The sequence below is a fragment of the Schistocerca americana genome, chromosome 1, assembly GCF_021461395.2.
Source record: "Schistocerca americana isolate TAMUIC-IGC-003095 chromosome 1, iqSchAmer2.1, whole genome shotgun sequence".
NCBI classification, from domain to species: domain Eukaryota; kingdom Metazoa; phylum Arthropoda; class Insecta; order Orthoptera; family Acrididae; genus Schistocerca; species Schistocerca americana.
The window spans coordinates 62413362-62429745 of NC_060119.1; positions in this window are offsets into that span (position 1 = coordinate 62413362).

Sequence of the window (16384 nt, forward strand, 5' to 3'; positions counted from 1 at the left end):
GTTCAGCCTTTCCTTATCAGCTATGATTCGACTACTCTTAAACCTATGATGAAGCTTTCTTTGTTTTCGTAGTACCTTTCGTACATGATTGTTATACCACGGTGGATCTTTCCCCTCGCTTTGGACCTTAGTCGGTACGAACTTATCTAAGGCGTACTGGACGATGTTTCTGAATTTTTTCCATTTTTGTTCCACATCCTCTTCCTCAGAAATGAACGTTTGATGGTGGTCACTCAGATATTCTGCGATTTGTGCCCTATCACTCTTGTTAAGCAAATATATTTTCCTTCCTTTCTTGGCATTTCTTATTACACTTGTAGTCATTGATGCAACCACTGACTTATGATCACTGATACCCTCTTCTACATTCACGGAGTCGAAAAGTTCCGGTCTATTTGTTGCTATGAGGTCTAAAACGTTAGCTTCATGAGTTGGTTCTCTAACTATCTGCTCGAAGTAATTCTCGGACAAGGCAGTCAGGATAATGTCACAAGAGTCTCTGTCCCTGGCTCCAGTTCTGATTGTGTGACTATCCCATTCTATATCTGGTAGATTGAAGTCTCCCCCTATTACAATAGTATGATCACGAAACTTCTTCACGACGTTCTGCAGGTTCTCTCTGAGGCGCTCAACTACTACGGTTGCTGATGCAGGTGGTCTATAGAAGCATCCGACTATCATATCTGACCCACTTTTGATACTTAACTTAACCCAGATTATTTCACATTCGCATTCGCTAATAACTTCACTGGATATTATTGAATTCTTTACTGCTATAAATACTCCTCCACCATTGGCGTTTATCCTATCCTTGCGGTATATATTCCATTCTGTGTCTAGGATTTCGTTACTGTTCACTTCCGGTTTTAACCAACTTTCCGTTCCTAATACTATATGCGCACTATTTCCTTCAATAAGAGATACTGATTCAGGAACCTTGCCCTGGATACTCCTGCAGTTTACCAATATTACGTTAACTTTTCCTGTTTTTGGTCTCTGAGGACGGACGTTCTTTATCAACGATGATAATGTCCTCTCTGGTAAGCCGTCAGGTATTTTATCGTTTCGCCCAAGGGGGGGTCCCTCTAACCTAAAAAACCCCCGTGTGCACGCCACACGTACTCTGCTACCCTAGTAGCTACTTCCGGTGTGTAGTGCACGCCTGACCTGTCTAGGGGGGCCCTACAGTTCTCCACCCAATAACGGAGGTCGATGAATTTGCAACCATTATAGTCGCAGAGTCGTCTGAGCCTCTGGTTTAGACCCTCCACACGGCTCCAAACCAGAGGACCGCGATCGACTCTGGGCACTATGCTGCAGATATTAAGCTCAGATTGCACTCCGCGTGCGATGCTGGTTGTCTTCACCAAATCAGCCAGCCGCCGGAAGGAACCAAGGATGGCCTCAGAACCCAAGCGGCAGGCGTCATTCGTTCCGACATGTGCTACTATCTGCAGCCGGTCACACCCAGTGCGTTCAATAGCTGCCGGAAGGGCCTCCTCCACATTACGGACGAGACCCCCCGGCAAGCACACCGAGTGCACACTGGCATTCTTCCCCGACCTACCCGCTATTTTCCTAAGGGGCTCCATAACCCGCCTAACGTTGGAGCTCCCTATAACTAATAGGCCCGCCCTCTGTGACTGTCGGGACCTTGCCGGAGAATCGGCCACTGGCCCAACAGGCGAGGCATCCTGTGGTGGCTCGGAAACGATGTCATCACCACTAGGAAGCACCCCGTACCTGTTGGAAAGGGGTAAGGCAGCTGCCACGCGGCCAGATCCCACCTTCGCCTTTCGGCCAGGCACGCGCGAGCCCACCACTGTCCGCCATTCTCCCTGGAGTGATGGCTGACCGGTAAGATGCTCACTGCCGGAAGACGCAGCGACATCAGGGGTTCCATGTGATTCCAAGGCCACCGAAGTAGGCATAGGTCTCACCACAGTTGCCCCAACGCCACTACGAGCCGACGCCTGCGCCTCGAGCTCGATGAGCCTAACAGACAAAGCCTCCACCTGCCCCCGAAGAGTGGCCAATTCTCCTTGCGTCCGCTCACAACAACCACAGTCCCTACACATGACTATGTTTACCCTACTCTATACGGTGACAAATTCCCAAGATAATCTTCTGATGAGCTACTCTTATAATCAAGAAACACTCACTGAAATACGAGACGCGAAAACTACGCTAGGTTTTCCCAGAAAAACTATTTAAAAGCTAAGCGCAGCAAATAAGTACAAAAACGCTTTATACAAACAGTACTCGCTGCTGCTGGTGCTCTCGCTCTGGCTGTCACAAGACAACTGCTGATTCAAGTGACTAGTGGCTAACGGCCGCGAAACAAACAAAAGACGGTTTTAGGGCGCTTTCTGTTCTAAACGATCAAGAAAACACTAAGAAATCTAACACGAAAACTACGTAAAGTTTTATCAAGAACTGTTAGTTACTATGCAGAGCAGATAAACACAAATAGAATCCCTTCCTTAGTGGAAGGTCGTAATCAAAATGCAAAATAAACGCTTTATACAAACAGTACTCGCTGCTGCTGGTGCTCTCGCTCTGGCTGTCACAAGACAACTGCTGATTCAAGTGACTAGTGGCTAACGGCCGCGAAACAAACAAAGGACGGTTTTAGGACGCTTTCTGTTCTAAACGATCAAGAAAACACTAAGAAATCTAACACGAAAACTACGTAAAGTTTTATCAAGAACTGTTAGTTACTATGCAGAGCAGATAAACACAAATAGAATCCCTTCCTTAGTGGAAGGTCGTAAACAAAATGCAAAATAAACGCTTTATACAAACAGTACTCGCTGCTGCTGGTGCTCTCGCTCTGGCTGTCACAAGACCTTATGGATATTATTTAAAATTTTACTGTATATTTTGGTGTGTGATTTTTCTACTTCAGACAGTAGTTTTTGAAATTCTATAAGCTAATGTATAGAACTTATGTGACAGTCAGATTGTGTGTCTAATACTGTCAAAACACAAAACATTAAAGCTGCATTATGGGTTTATATTAGAAACCTGGAAATTGACAGTTTTTATTGAAATGTCCTTATCGATTTGTTAAAACCGTAAAATTCTATCTGATATACCGTAATATTCAATGGATGGCACGTTACCTTGTTCATTTTTGCACCGTGATGTGCAAGTCAGTTTTGCAGTGAAAGACTTATTATATAGGTCTGATCACTTCAGATACTTAACATACAATTAATGTCTAAAAAGTGTAGTTGGAAGGCTATTCAGTTTTATAAGATCTCCTTTCCGCGATTCTCAAATATTTCAGAAATTGTCTAATATGATTATTAAATTGTTTTTATGTGCATTGGACAGAAATCTTCCATATCTGTATTTTGTGACTTCCATACATCTGTGTGAAATGCTCATAACTAGTCTGACTAAGCTGAGAAGGTTAAAGATCAGTTTCTACCCTTAACCTGTCTCTCACAGAGATGAATTCCCTGTGTATATTAATACATTAAAAATTATCCCACCAACTTGTTGATATTGTTCATAAAGAGCTATTTCTGCTTCTGTAAAGATTGGAGCACATGTAATTCAATTTTATTTCTTCATGTTGAAGTTTTAGTGTCTTAAAAAAATACTTTTCTTGGTGTTTAACTTAATTCTGTCTGGTAATTTAGTAAGTAACACAATCTTCTGTTTTATATCTTTAACATCAGTATAATTTCAATGAGCAAACTGTTTTTGTTTAAATCATTTCATGTATAACATGTGTACATGGTTAGTATATGTACTTAGTATGTTTTGAAATGTGTAACATTTTATTTTAATAAATAATTTTATTAAAAAAAGACACGAACGGCTTTGTAATGAATTTCCGCTCTATAGATGTAGATCTTACTTTTATAACCATATCTATGCACAAAATCCACTTCATAGCCCCACTTTCGTAACACTTCATCGACAGTCGCAGCACTTATTAACTTGACAAAAACACAGTATTTTTCCTGATCCAGTTGCCAGGTAAGGACGGTTTCAGAATTGAGACCAATTACCTGTGTAATTCAGTCATCTAGTTCCAGGGATGTCGGCTGAAAAGGAGGGGATTGCTTGTCAAAACAAATACCAGAGTATTCTTCCTGAGGTTTGTAGCCATGGTTAATCCAACGACACAATTTCGGTTAAAAAACCGAAATTCCAATTAGCAGCAGCAAGACTAGAAAGAGCGATCAAATAACAAGGAATATGAACGAACACGGAGATTAACGGACGGACAGCACTTGGAGAAGCACAAGTACAGCGATGTAAACACGGAAGTGCAGCGCAGCAGCTAACAGCGCCCACTCGCGAACGCGGCTGAAACGGAACTATCCATCTGAGCCACCGAGGACACAAAGATAGTGCGACTGCAGCGACTTACCTCTGGCACGCCTCCCGTGAGACCCACATTCGCAACTTATCGTCCCACACTATATTCATAGTGCCCGTCCCATCATACTCCTTATTCGCGGCTTTACTGCCGATTCCCGTAAGAGTTCGGGCACTGTTTGTCCAGAAGAAGATGGTCAGAATGTCCGGTGAGCTTATATATATATATATACAGAGAGAGAGAGAGAGAGAAAGATACACTGACCATAAAAAATGGAGGACCGTGCACTTTCACTGTTGCTGGAAATGGACCTGCTCTAGGACGGTGGATTGTAGATGAAAAGAAGGGAGATAGGAGAACGGTGGTGACAAGGATGGCGAGCTATGAAGTTGTGATGACAAGACAAAAGTATCTGTGGGAGACCAGTGGAGAGAGGCAATTGGTATTGCGCGGTGTGGTTGAGCGGTTCTAGGCGCGTCAGTCTGGAACCGCGAGATCGCTACGGTCACAGGTTCGAATCCTGCCTCGGGCATGGATGTGTGTGATGTCCTTAGGTTAGTTAGGTTTAAGTAGTTCTAAGTTCTAGGGGACTGATGACCCCAGATGTTAAGTCCCATAGTGCTCAGAGCCATTTGAACCATTTGAATTGGTACTGCGAGCTGTAGATTGGAGACGAAAAGGGAGTGGGGGTGGCAGGGAAGGATAGATTTAGAGTTCATAGGATGGGTATATGTTGAGGTAGACTTTGTGGTCCAGGGGAGGGAGACAGTTGATATATGTGAGGGTGTGGAGGGAAGGGTTTGTGGGATGCATAGGTAGAGGTGCAGCAGCATATTAGAACTGGAAGGAGAGGGGACAAAACAGGACTGTTGGAGTAGAGTTTGTGGATGGTATAGGTTATTCAGTGTGAGTGAGGGGAGAATTTTATCAGTTGGTAAAGAACCCTGTGGGGATGGTAAGTGTGTGGAGGCAGTGAGGCAGAGAGCATGTTGTTGGAGGATCTGGAGGGATTTACAGAACTTTGCGGGCGGGGGGGGGGGGGGGGGGGGGGGAGATCCATCATGCAACATTTGAATAGCAAAAGATGGGGCATATCAGAGAGTTCTACACGTGAAGTACAGTGGAGAGGTGTAGTCCTCATGTTCAGCCACTTAAGAGTTTTAGTCTACTGTGGATTTTCTGTTGGATGGTTAGTAGGTGAGATTCCAACATTAGCTGTTGGCTGAAGGTTAGTCCAGGGTACTTTAGTGTATGAGTTAGCTGGATGGGAAGTGATGGAGATGGAAGGTGTGGTAAGTGCATCCTATAATTATTGCCTCGGTTTTGGAGGGCTTGATCTTAAAGAGCTATTGGTTACACTGATTGAGGTGGACTGGGAGGAATCCTTGGAATTTATGGAGCGTAAAATAGAGGACGAGGGAAGCAGCGTCATCAGGATGACGCAGAAGTTGAATGGAGGTGTTGGTTTGGGCGTACCGGCAGTGGATAGGAGGTAAGGGAGAGGCGAAGGAACGAAACTTTGGAGCACTCCTGCAGCCGAGTGGAAGGTAAGCGAATTAGTGTTGTTAACAATGACGTAAGGTGGGTGAGTGGAGAGAATGGATGCAGTAAGGTGGACATAGTTGACTGGAAATGCATCAGGCTTGAGTTTGGAAAGGAGATTGCCATACGAAGTCATATGATTTCTCGAGTTCAAGGGAGACAATGAAGAGGGTTTACAGTTGTTGAGCTGCTGGGATAGGAGAAAGGTGAGGTTGAGTAACTGATCATCAGCAGGGAAGGAGGGACAGAAGCACACTGGCTGACAGGAAGGAGATTGTTTTGTCACAGTTAGCAGCGGATGTGTCGGTAGCGGGTGTTCGAAGACCTTCTTAAATACAGTGGTGAGGCAGATTAGGGGGGGGGGGGGTGTAAGAAGAGGTTCAGTGGGGATTTGTTTGGCTTGAGGAGAAGCAAGGTTTTGGAGGTTTTCCACAGGTAGAGATAATAGTCTATGAAGAGGATAGTGGTGTACAGGATTGCAAGGGTTATGAAAAAGGAGATAGAGCATTATTTGAGGTGGCGATAGATAATGCCGTCATGACCAGGGAATGTGTTGCATTTTTCGTTTTATGTTCTGTGCTGTGACTGGGGTGTTTAATTGTGTTTCTGGTATGTTGCTCAAGTACCGTAAGGTGTGCATTCATGAACAGTAGGGAATTCAGAATAGTTAAAGTGAGGGTCGTCAGGGATGGCGGAAAGATAGGATACAAAGTGACTGGATTTGCTCGGGTCATCAGGTAAGGGAAGGTGGTTCTGGTGAAGGATCGGGTAGTGACGGATGGATGGGTGCCAGTAAGTCAGTGGATTGCTTTCCAGTACTTGGAAAAGATGATTGGGTGTGTAGCATTGAGTCTGGTGCATGTCTGGCGTCAGAACCGATGTTTTTTGGCATTGAGTAAATTTCTAATGTATCGCTCTGTTTGCCAGTGGCATGTGAGTAAATGCCGGTCACTAGTCTGCAGGGAGGAGCGATATAAGCGACAGGATTCATGGAGTGGTAGTATGGCTTGTGGTGGGAGAATGGGGCGAGGGCAATATATGGCTCTAGTAGGGATATGAGAGGTGACAGCATCTGACAACGTTTGTGGCAGAAAAGCTGTGGATGGGTGATATTATGTTGCTGGAAAATTAGTGGGTGGCTTACAACATGGGTATCTATGGATTCCCGTTAAGCATTTCAGTTGGCACGGAAATATCCCTGAGCAACTTTTGGACAGAGACTGGAATGGGTTGCACGAAGATGGGGTAGTGTGTAGGATATAGGGCGGAGGACAGGTAGGTGGTCATTTCCAATTGGGTCAAGGACTTCTGCAATGGGGTTTCCGAGGAGGATGGGAGATGCTAGGATGACATTGGCGGTCTAAGATGTCCTTTAAGTTTTGGAAACAGATGAAAATCGCATGGAACCAAGTCGGAACTGTACAGAGAATGGTCGATGACAGTTGAACCCAGTGCATCGTAGTGTTGCAGACGTCGCAGCTCTCGTGTGTGGTCTGGCATTTTCATGCTGAAGGAGACGGTATTCCATGTGTGGACGAACTCTTCGAATTCGTGCTTTCAGTTTTTTGAGGACCGACATATTTACGTTACACACTGGCGCGTTTAAGGTACAATTCAGAGCCCTCTAGTGATAGAGGGTTGCAACTTACGTCAGTGAAGCGTTACAATTGACCGTGTAATACGAACAGCATGTAATACCTTAACCGATATTAAGAACAAAATAAAATATTCTGAGGCGTTACTTCTCAGCACTCCTCGCATATGAAACGTTGAAAAACAAATTTTTTACCCCTCGAAGCTGTTAGATAGGCAATCAGCAACTAAAATTGGGTAACCAGATGACAGGGTGTCCGCTTACTGGTATAGACGGAGTGCAAAATCTGTACTACCATACAGAAAAGTCGTTTAATGTTGCTGCAGTAAATCACGGAAAGTACTAGATCGATTTACTTCAGTCTTTTACGCGACACTCTAATGAACATTCTGACGGACGTTAATTTTATATTTTTTAATGTGTATAGTACATAAATATATATGCAATACATCAACCGGAAACTTTAATACCAAAAATCTCGAGAAGTTCTTGACCAATTAACTTCAAATTTTTACACAGTATACTAATTCAATTTCTGAATGACGTAGGCTATATCTTTTTTGAGACGACGACGTAGGCTATATATTTTTTGAGACGACAACGTATAGCTTTTGTGTTGAAACCGACTAAAGAAAGAAAAAGTTGTGCTGTGAAAATTAACAGTTTATTGTCAAATACATGTTCATACTCTTTTATGTTTAATTAAAGGAAAGCAGGGGTTGAGAAGAGACTGAGAGAGGTTTGTAGACTATCTCCGATGTTATTCAATCCGTACATAGAGCAAGCAGTAAAGGAAATAAAAGAAAAATTTGAAGCAGGGGTTAAAGTTCAGGTAGAAGAGATAAAATCTTTGAGGTTTGCCGATGACATTGTAATTCTTTCAGGGACAGCAAAAGATTTGGAAGAGTTGTTGAACGGAATGAACAGGATCTTTAAAGGAGAATATAAGACGAATATCAACAAAAGTAAAACAAACACACTGGAATGTAGTTTAATAAATTAGGTTAGACTGAGAGAATTAGATTTTTTTTTTTTTGGTCATCAGTCTACTGACTGGTTTGATGCGGCCCGCTACGAATTCCTTTCCTGTGCTAACCTCTTCATCTCAGAGTAGCACTTGCAACCTACGTCCTCAATTATTTCCTTGACGTATTCCAATCTCTGTCTTCCTCTACGGTTTTTGCCATCTACAGCTCCCTCTAGTACCATGGAAGTCATTCCCTCATGTCTTAGCAGATGTCCTATCATCCTGTCCCTTCTCCTTATCAGTGTTTTCCACATATTCCTTTCCTCTCCGGTTCTGCGTAGAACCTCCTCATTCATTACCTTATCAGTCCACCTAATTTTCAACATTCGTCTATAGCACCACATCTCAAATGCTTCGATTCTCTTCTGTTTTGCTTTTCCCACAGTCCATGTTTCACTACCATACAATGCTGTACTCCAGACGTACATCCTCAGAAATTTCTTCCTCAAATTAAGGCCGGTATTTGATATTAGTAGACTTCTCTTGGCCAGAAATGCCTTTTTTGCCATAGCGACTCTGCTTTTGATGTCCTCCTTGCTCCGTCCGTCATTGGTTATTTTACTGCCTAGGTAGCAGAATTCCTTATCTTCATTGACTTCGTGACCATCAATCCTGATGTTAAGTTTCTCGCTGTTCTCATTTCTACTACTTCTCATTACCTTCGTCTTTCTCCGATTTACTCTCAAACCATACTGTGTACTCATTAGACTGTTCATTCCGTTCAGCAGATCATTTAATTCTTCTTCACTTTCACTCAGGATAGCAATGTCACCAGCGAATCGTATCATTGATATCCTTTCACCCTGTATTTTAATTCCAATCCTGAACCTATCTTTTATATCCATCATTGCTTCCTCGATGTACAGGTTGAAGAGTAGGGGCGAAAGGCTACAGCCTTGTCTTACACCCTTCTTAATACGAGCACTTCGTTCTTGATCGTCCACTCTTATTATTCCCTCTTGGTTGTTGTACATATTGTATATGCCCCGTCTCTCCCTATAGCTTACCCCTACATTTTCAGAATCTCGAACAGCTTGCACCATTTTATATTGTCGAACGCTTTTTACAGGTCGACAAATCCTATGAAAGTGTCTTGATTTTTCTTTAGCCTTGCTTCCATTATTAGCCGTAACGTCAGAATTGCCTCTCTCGTCCCTTTACTTTTCCTAAAGCCAAACTGATCGTCACCTAGCGCATTCTCAATTTTCTTTTCCATTCTTCTGTATATTATTCTTGTAAGCAGCTTCGATGCATGAGCTGTTAAGCTGATTGTGCGATAATTCTCGCACTTGTCTGTCCTTGCCGTCTTCGGAATTGTCTGGATGATGCTTTTCCGAAAGTCAGGTGGTATATCGCCAGACTCATATATTCTACACACCAACGTGAACAGTCGTTTTGTTGCCACTTCCCCCAATGAGTTTAGAAATTCTGATGGGATGATATCTATCCCTTCTGCCTTATTTGACCGTAAGTCCTCCAAAGCTCTTTTAAATTCCGATTCTAATACTGGATCCCCTATCTCTTCTAAATCGACTCCTGTTTCTTCTTCTAGCACATCAGACAAATCTTCACCCTCATAGAGGCTTTCAATGTATTCTTTCCACCTATCTGCTCTCTCCTCTGCATTTAACAGTGGAATTCACGTTGCACTCTTAATGTTACCACCGTTGCTTTTAATGTCACCAAAGGTTGTTTTGACTTTCCTGTATGCTGACTCTGTCCTTCCGACAATCATATCTTTTTCGATGTCTTCACATTTTTCCTGCAGCCATTTCGTCTTAGCTTCCCTGCACTTCCTAGTTATTTCATTCCTCAGCGACTTGTATTTCTGTATTCCCGATTTTCCCGGAACATGTTTGTACTTCCTCCTTTCATCAATCAACTGAAGTATTTCTTCTGTTACCCATGGTTTCTTCGCAGCTACCTTCTTTGTACCTATGTTTTCCTTCCCAACTTCTGTGATGGCCCTTTTTAGAGATGTCCATTCCTCTTCAACTGTACTGCCTACTGCGCTATTCCTTATTGCTGTATCTATAGCGTTAGAGAACTTCAAACGTATCTCGTCATTCCTTAGTACTTCCGTATCCCACTTCTTTGCGTATTGATTCTTCCTGACTAATGTCTTGAACTTCAGCCTACTCTTCATCACTACTACATTAAGGGGAAACAAACTGCAAAAATAACTATTCTGCGAGCGTTTCAAACGCAAAACGCCGTTACAACAAGTCGTTAGCGATGCCATCATCCCTATTTATGCTGATTTCAGTAAATCTGATTTTCTGGGGCGTTGTTTGGGTGGTTTTACTCAAAATGTGAACTAAAGTTTCAATAATCTCATTTGGAGATACGCTCCAAAAGTAACACCCAGACGAAGCGAAATTGTCAACATTTGTTCAAATTTGGCCGTAAGTCTATTGAATGTAGGCCATACTGCATTAATGCACGTGGCAAATCCCCTTCGAATCAAAATTGGCGGCGAAATGTGCCGATTCTGTGAAAATGGAGACACCAGCGGCGATGCGGTCAGCTACGGAAAGGGCTTTGAGGATGAAAATGAGGGCTTATCAGTTCAAAGAAGCAGAAAGCGGACATCCACTAACCGGGGCGATAGTCATTATGGACCAGGCATCGATGATATCCTGTAAGTTCCAAGCCTTGTCCCTTTTTTATATGATAAATACTTGTCAAACTTTATAAGTGTTTTTCTTTTTTTTTTCAAAACCATGTTTTTCGGTATGGTTTTCGTCGTACACGCTACAATTTTCATCCGAATTTAATAATTTTTGATCTCTCTTGCAGCAAACTGCATTCTCTTTGGTTCATCGTAGCCATTTTTTTTATATTTAGTATTTTTTGGGCAAAAAAGAGGAGTCCAAGAAATGGCCATTTTTTTCAAGTATCTATGTTTGACATTTTTTAATTTCTTTAATTTTTTTCTTACATCTATAAGGATCAGGGTGATATGTTAATTTCATGTTTCAGATAACCACAACCGAAGCTGCAGCGAAAACCGTCGATCTACCTTCTTTCAGAGCTTCCTCGGGTATACCACAGTTACACAGTGAAGATGTTTGTAGAGTCTTGTATCAGTACGAACCAAGAGAGAGGATGTTATTGGTGGCCGGTATCCTCTTTGTGCAACACAAACGCACACGTAGATTAATACAGTTCTTTATTTACATGAACCGGAAACATTTATGTAACTTGAATCGAGTCCGTGTTTTGCGCCACGGGCTAATTAGTAATAGTCCTCTTGCAGACTGATGTAATGTCAGTATCGGTACTCTTGCTATTAAAAACTTTAGTCCCTCACTCCGCTATAGTCACTAATCTGGTTTCTGTGTACAGTCGTAGCCTCTGATCAACTAAACCTGCTCTGTGAGTAAACTGGCAGGCGCCAAACGGGTTGATTGAATGAGGCCCTCTACTCAGTGGCGGCGAGAGAGCGTTGGTGGCGTGTCGCTTGTGGGTGTGTCTCTGGCCCCTCTCGTGATAAGCACACTTGATCCAGCACTTACTAATCTATCTTCGCTCTTCATATTTGCCGACCGGTGTTCTGGCGACAGCTTATGCCAACACAGTATTAATATTTTCCAATAAAAAATACCAATAAAAACTTCAATGTATGCTTTATTCATTACTGCTAACTGTAATTGTCTACTTCATTGGCGGAGTGAGGTGGCGCAGTGGTTAGCACACTGGACTCGCATTCCGGAGGACGACGGTTCAATCCTCTGTCTGGTCATCTTTATTCAGGTTTTCTGTGATTTCCCTAAATCGCTTCAGGCAAATGCCAGGATGGTTCCTTTGAAAGGGCACAGCCGACTTACTTCCTCATCCTCCCCTAATCCGGTAAGACCGATGACCTGACAGTTTTTGCCGGCCGTTGTGGTCGAGCGGTTCTAAGCGCTTGAGTCCCGAACCACGCTGCTGCTATGGTCGCAGGTTCGAATGCTGCCTCAGGCATGGATATGTGTGATGTCTTTAGGTTAGTTAGGTTTAAGTAGTTCTAAGTCTAGGGGATTGAAGACCTCAGATGTTAAGTCCCATAGTGCTCAGAGCCATTTTTTGAACCTGGCAGTTTGTTCTTCTCCCCAAAATCAACCCCCAACCCTCTACTACATTCCGGTATGGAGGGAAAAAACCTGAATTTGAGCAATATTTTCGTCCATTAGCCTGTCGTTCCCACGTGAGAGCGGGAGGAGGAGATGAAAAAAACAGGGAGGAGGAGGAGATGCACAGAGAGAGGTAGGGGAGGAAAATGAGATGGACAAAGAGAGTGGAAAGGAGGAGATGTGCAGAGGGACGCAGAGGGAGTGAGTTTAGGCTGGAGTATATGCCATTCCTATACATATTTAGCAACTGCAAAGCATTGCCGGGCTCGCTAATGCAATATGTAAACAAACTTTCGCGTTTCGTCCGTCGGGCTTATTTCGTTCTAACTACAGTAGAACCGCTCTAATCCGGGACCGGGACCATGGTCGAACCGAAAAAAAGGTCGGATTATCGGAAAAATCAAATATTTATTGCAAATAATATAAAAAGACATTTAGTACAAAAAATTTTACGGTTTAAGAACTAAAAGACGTCTACAGTAATATTAAAAGATGTTAAACAATATATTAACTGAAAAACGTCTACACACACTATAACATGTATTGGTTTTAAAAGGAAAAACGACAAACAAATTACAGTACTGTACTGTACTTAGTAACTTATAAACGATATATACCGTAAACTAAAAATGTTTATAGCACTGTATACAAAAAGGAATTTTTACAAAGAAATAAACTACTGTATGTCTAAACTAAGAAATGATTATACTGTACGCATTGTTTTTACAGTAAAAACGAAAACAAATTACTTGGAAAAAAAGTCAGTTATACATTTTTGTTTAGTAGACGTTATTCTAGATTTAGCTGCAGTGTCCCTCTATTTTTTTATCCACAAAACGTCAATTGGAGTTAAAGTTGGATTCTGCTCGATGTACTGAAGGGCGATATCAATAGCGTTGTGTGAAATCCGGGTGGGGGGTTCGTCTTCGCCGTCCGAGTCCTCATTCACAGTTTTCTGGCTAACAGCGGCAACAATCTGGTCGTCATTGAGCTCTTCATAGGTGTCTCAGTCTTTGTCACATTCGTTGATCCACTCTTCAACTTCATTGGCAGGGACGTTCGGCTCCAGAGTTTGTAGATCTTTAACGATTTCCAGTGCGTCGTTGTTTTGCTCATCTTCGATATGCTTATTTTCTGTCATAACTTGTGGCCAAAGCTTACGTCACGATTTCCACAGTGTGTCAGGTTTCAGTTCACCCCATGCTGCAGCGATTGTGTAGATAGCATCTTTGATGTTTAGGGATTTCATTGCCTCAAATAAGTTATGACCTCCTTCAGATTTTTCCAAGATTGAGCTGATAGACTTTCTGCGATATCGCCTTTTTAACCCTTCGATAATGCCCTGATCCATTGGTTGGATGAGTGAGGCCGCATTAGGAGACAGAAAGACAGCTTTTATGCCCACTTTCACCACATCTTCCTCAGATGCATGTGATGATGCGTTATCCAACAGCAGTAGAGCAAGAACAGACAGATTTTTCTGCTTACAGTCTCTTTCGACGATGGCACAAACTCGTTGAAAAACCAGGATTTAATAAGGTTGCAGTCCATCCAAGCAGATTTTGATTGCGGTAATAAACCAGAAAGGAAGATAAGTTTATATTTTTCAACGCCCTTGGCTTCTTAGATTTGCCATTGACGAACAAGGGGCATCTGCGTTGCTACAAGGAATGGCTGTTATTCTATCTTTGAGTCGTTCCTACCACGGATTCATTTGAAGCTGCCAGCGTTTTTGTTGGCAACATTCTAAAGTTTAGCCCTGTCTCGTCGATGTTATACACTTGGCAAGGTAACAGATCATTTTCTTATACAATTTCTTGAAACTTAGCGTAAAACTCCTTAGCAGCTGCGGCATCGGCAGATAGTTTTTAACCGGAAATAGAAACAAATCGGACACCATGACGAGTTTTCCAACGATCAATCCAGCATCCACTGGCAGCAAATTTACTTTCGGCTTCCAGTTTTTTGGGAAAAATATCGCTTTTTCTTTGAGAACTGGCCCGGATATTGGAGTCCCTTTCCTTCTTTCTTGACAAAACCACATCCACAATGCCTTATCAAGCCGTTGAAGTTTAGACTTTTTTAATGTTTTGCGATTCTTCAGAGTGTTTCCACCATCAATCGTAACTGTATAGGATTCAATGTTTTTCCGATTCTTCCTCCAATCCTTAATTGTCGTAACACCAGCATTCAGTTCCTTTGCAATTTTTTGGAACGATTCTCCTTCGTCCAGTCTTTGTAGCACTGCTAATTTTTCATTTAGTGAGGATTTACCTGTTTATGTTTGAATCCAGACATGTTGAAAAACAGACAACTGTACACACAATGAATCTACAGTAATAAGTACGAGGTGCATTCAAGTTCTAAGGCCTCCGATTCTTTTTCTAATTAACTACTCACCCGAAATCGATGAAACTGGCGTTACTTCTCGACGTAATCGCCCTGCAGACGTACACATTTTTCACAATGCTGACGCCATGATTCCATGGCAGCGGCGAAGGCTTCTTTAGGAGTCTGTTTTGACCACTGGAAAATCGCTGAGGCAACAGCAGCACGGCTGGTGAATGTGCGGCCCGAGTGTCTTTCATTGTTGGAAAAAGTCAAAAGTCACTATGAGCCAGGTCAGGTGAGTAGGGAGCATGAGGGATCACTTCAAAGTTGTTATCACGAAGAAACTGTTGCGTAACGTTAGCTCGATGTGCGGGTGCGTCGTCTTGGTGAAACAGCACATGCGCAGCCCTTCCCGGACGTTTTTGTTGCAGTGCAGGAAGGAATTTGTTCTTCAAAACATTTTCGTAGGATGAACCTGTTACCGTAGTGCCCTTTGGAACGCAATGGGTAAGGATTACGCCCTCGCTGTCCCAGAACATGGACACCATCATTTTTTCAGCACTGGCGGTTACCCAAAAATTTTTTGGTGGCGGTGAATCTGTGTGCTTCCATTGAGCTGGCTGGCGTTTTGTATCTGGATTGAAAAATGGCATCCACGTCTCATCCATTGTCACAACCGACGAAAAGAAAGTCCCATTCATGCTGTCGTTGCGCATCAACATTGCTTGGCAACATGCCACATGGGCAGCCATGTGGTCGTCCATCAGCATTCGTGGCACCCACCTGGGCCGGCCGCGGTGGCCGTGCGGTTCTGGCGCTGCAGTCTGGAACCGCGGGACTGCTACGGTCGCAGGTTCGAATCCTGCCTCGGGCATGGGTGTGTGTGATGTGCTTAGGTTAGTTAGGTTTAAGTAGTTCTAAGTTCTAGGGGACTTATGACCTAAGATGTTGAGTCCCACAGTGCTCAGAGCTATTTGAACCATTTTGAACCACCCACCTGGATGACACTTTTCGCATTTTCAGGTCGTCATGCAGGATTGTGTGCACAGAACCCACAGAAATGCCAACTCTGGAGGCGATCTGTTCAACAGTCATTCGGCGATCCCCCAAAACAATTCTCTCCACTTTCTCGATCATGTCGTCAGACCGGCTTGTGCGAGCCCGAGGTTGTTTCGGTTTGTTGTCACACGATGTTCTGCCTTCATTAAACTGTTGCACCCACGAACGCACTTTCGACATATCCATAACTCCATCACCACATGTCTCCTTCAACTGTCGATGAATATCAATTGGTTTCACACCATGCCAATTCAGAAATCGAATGATTGCACGCTGTTCAAGTAAGGAAAACGTCGCCATTTTAAGTATTTAAAACAGTTCTCATTCTCGCCGCTGGCGGTAAAATTCCATCTGCAGTACGGTGCTGCCATCTCTGG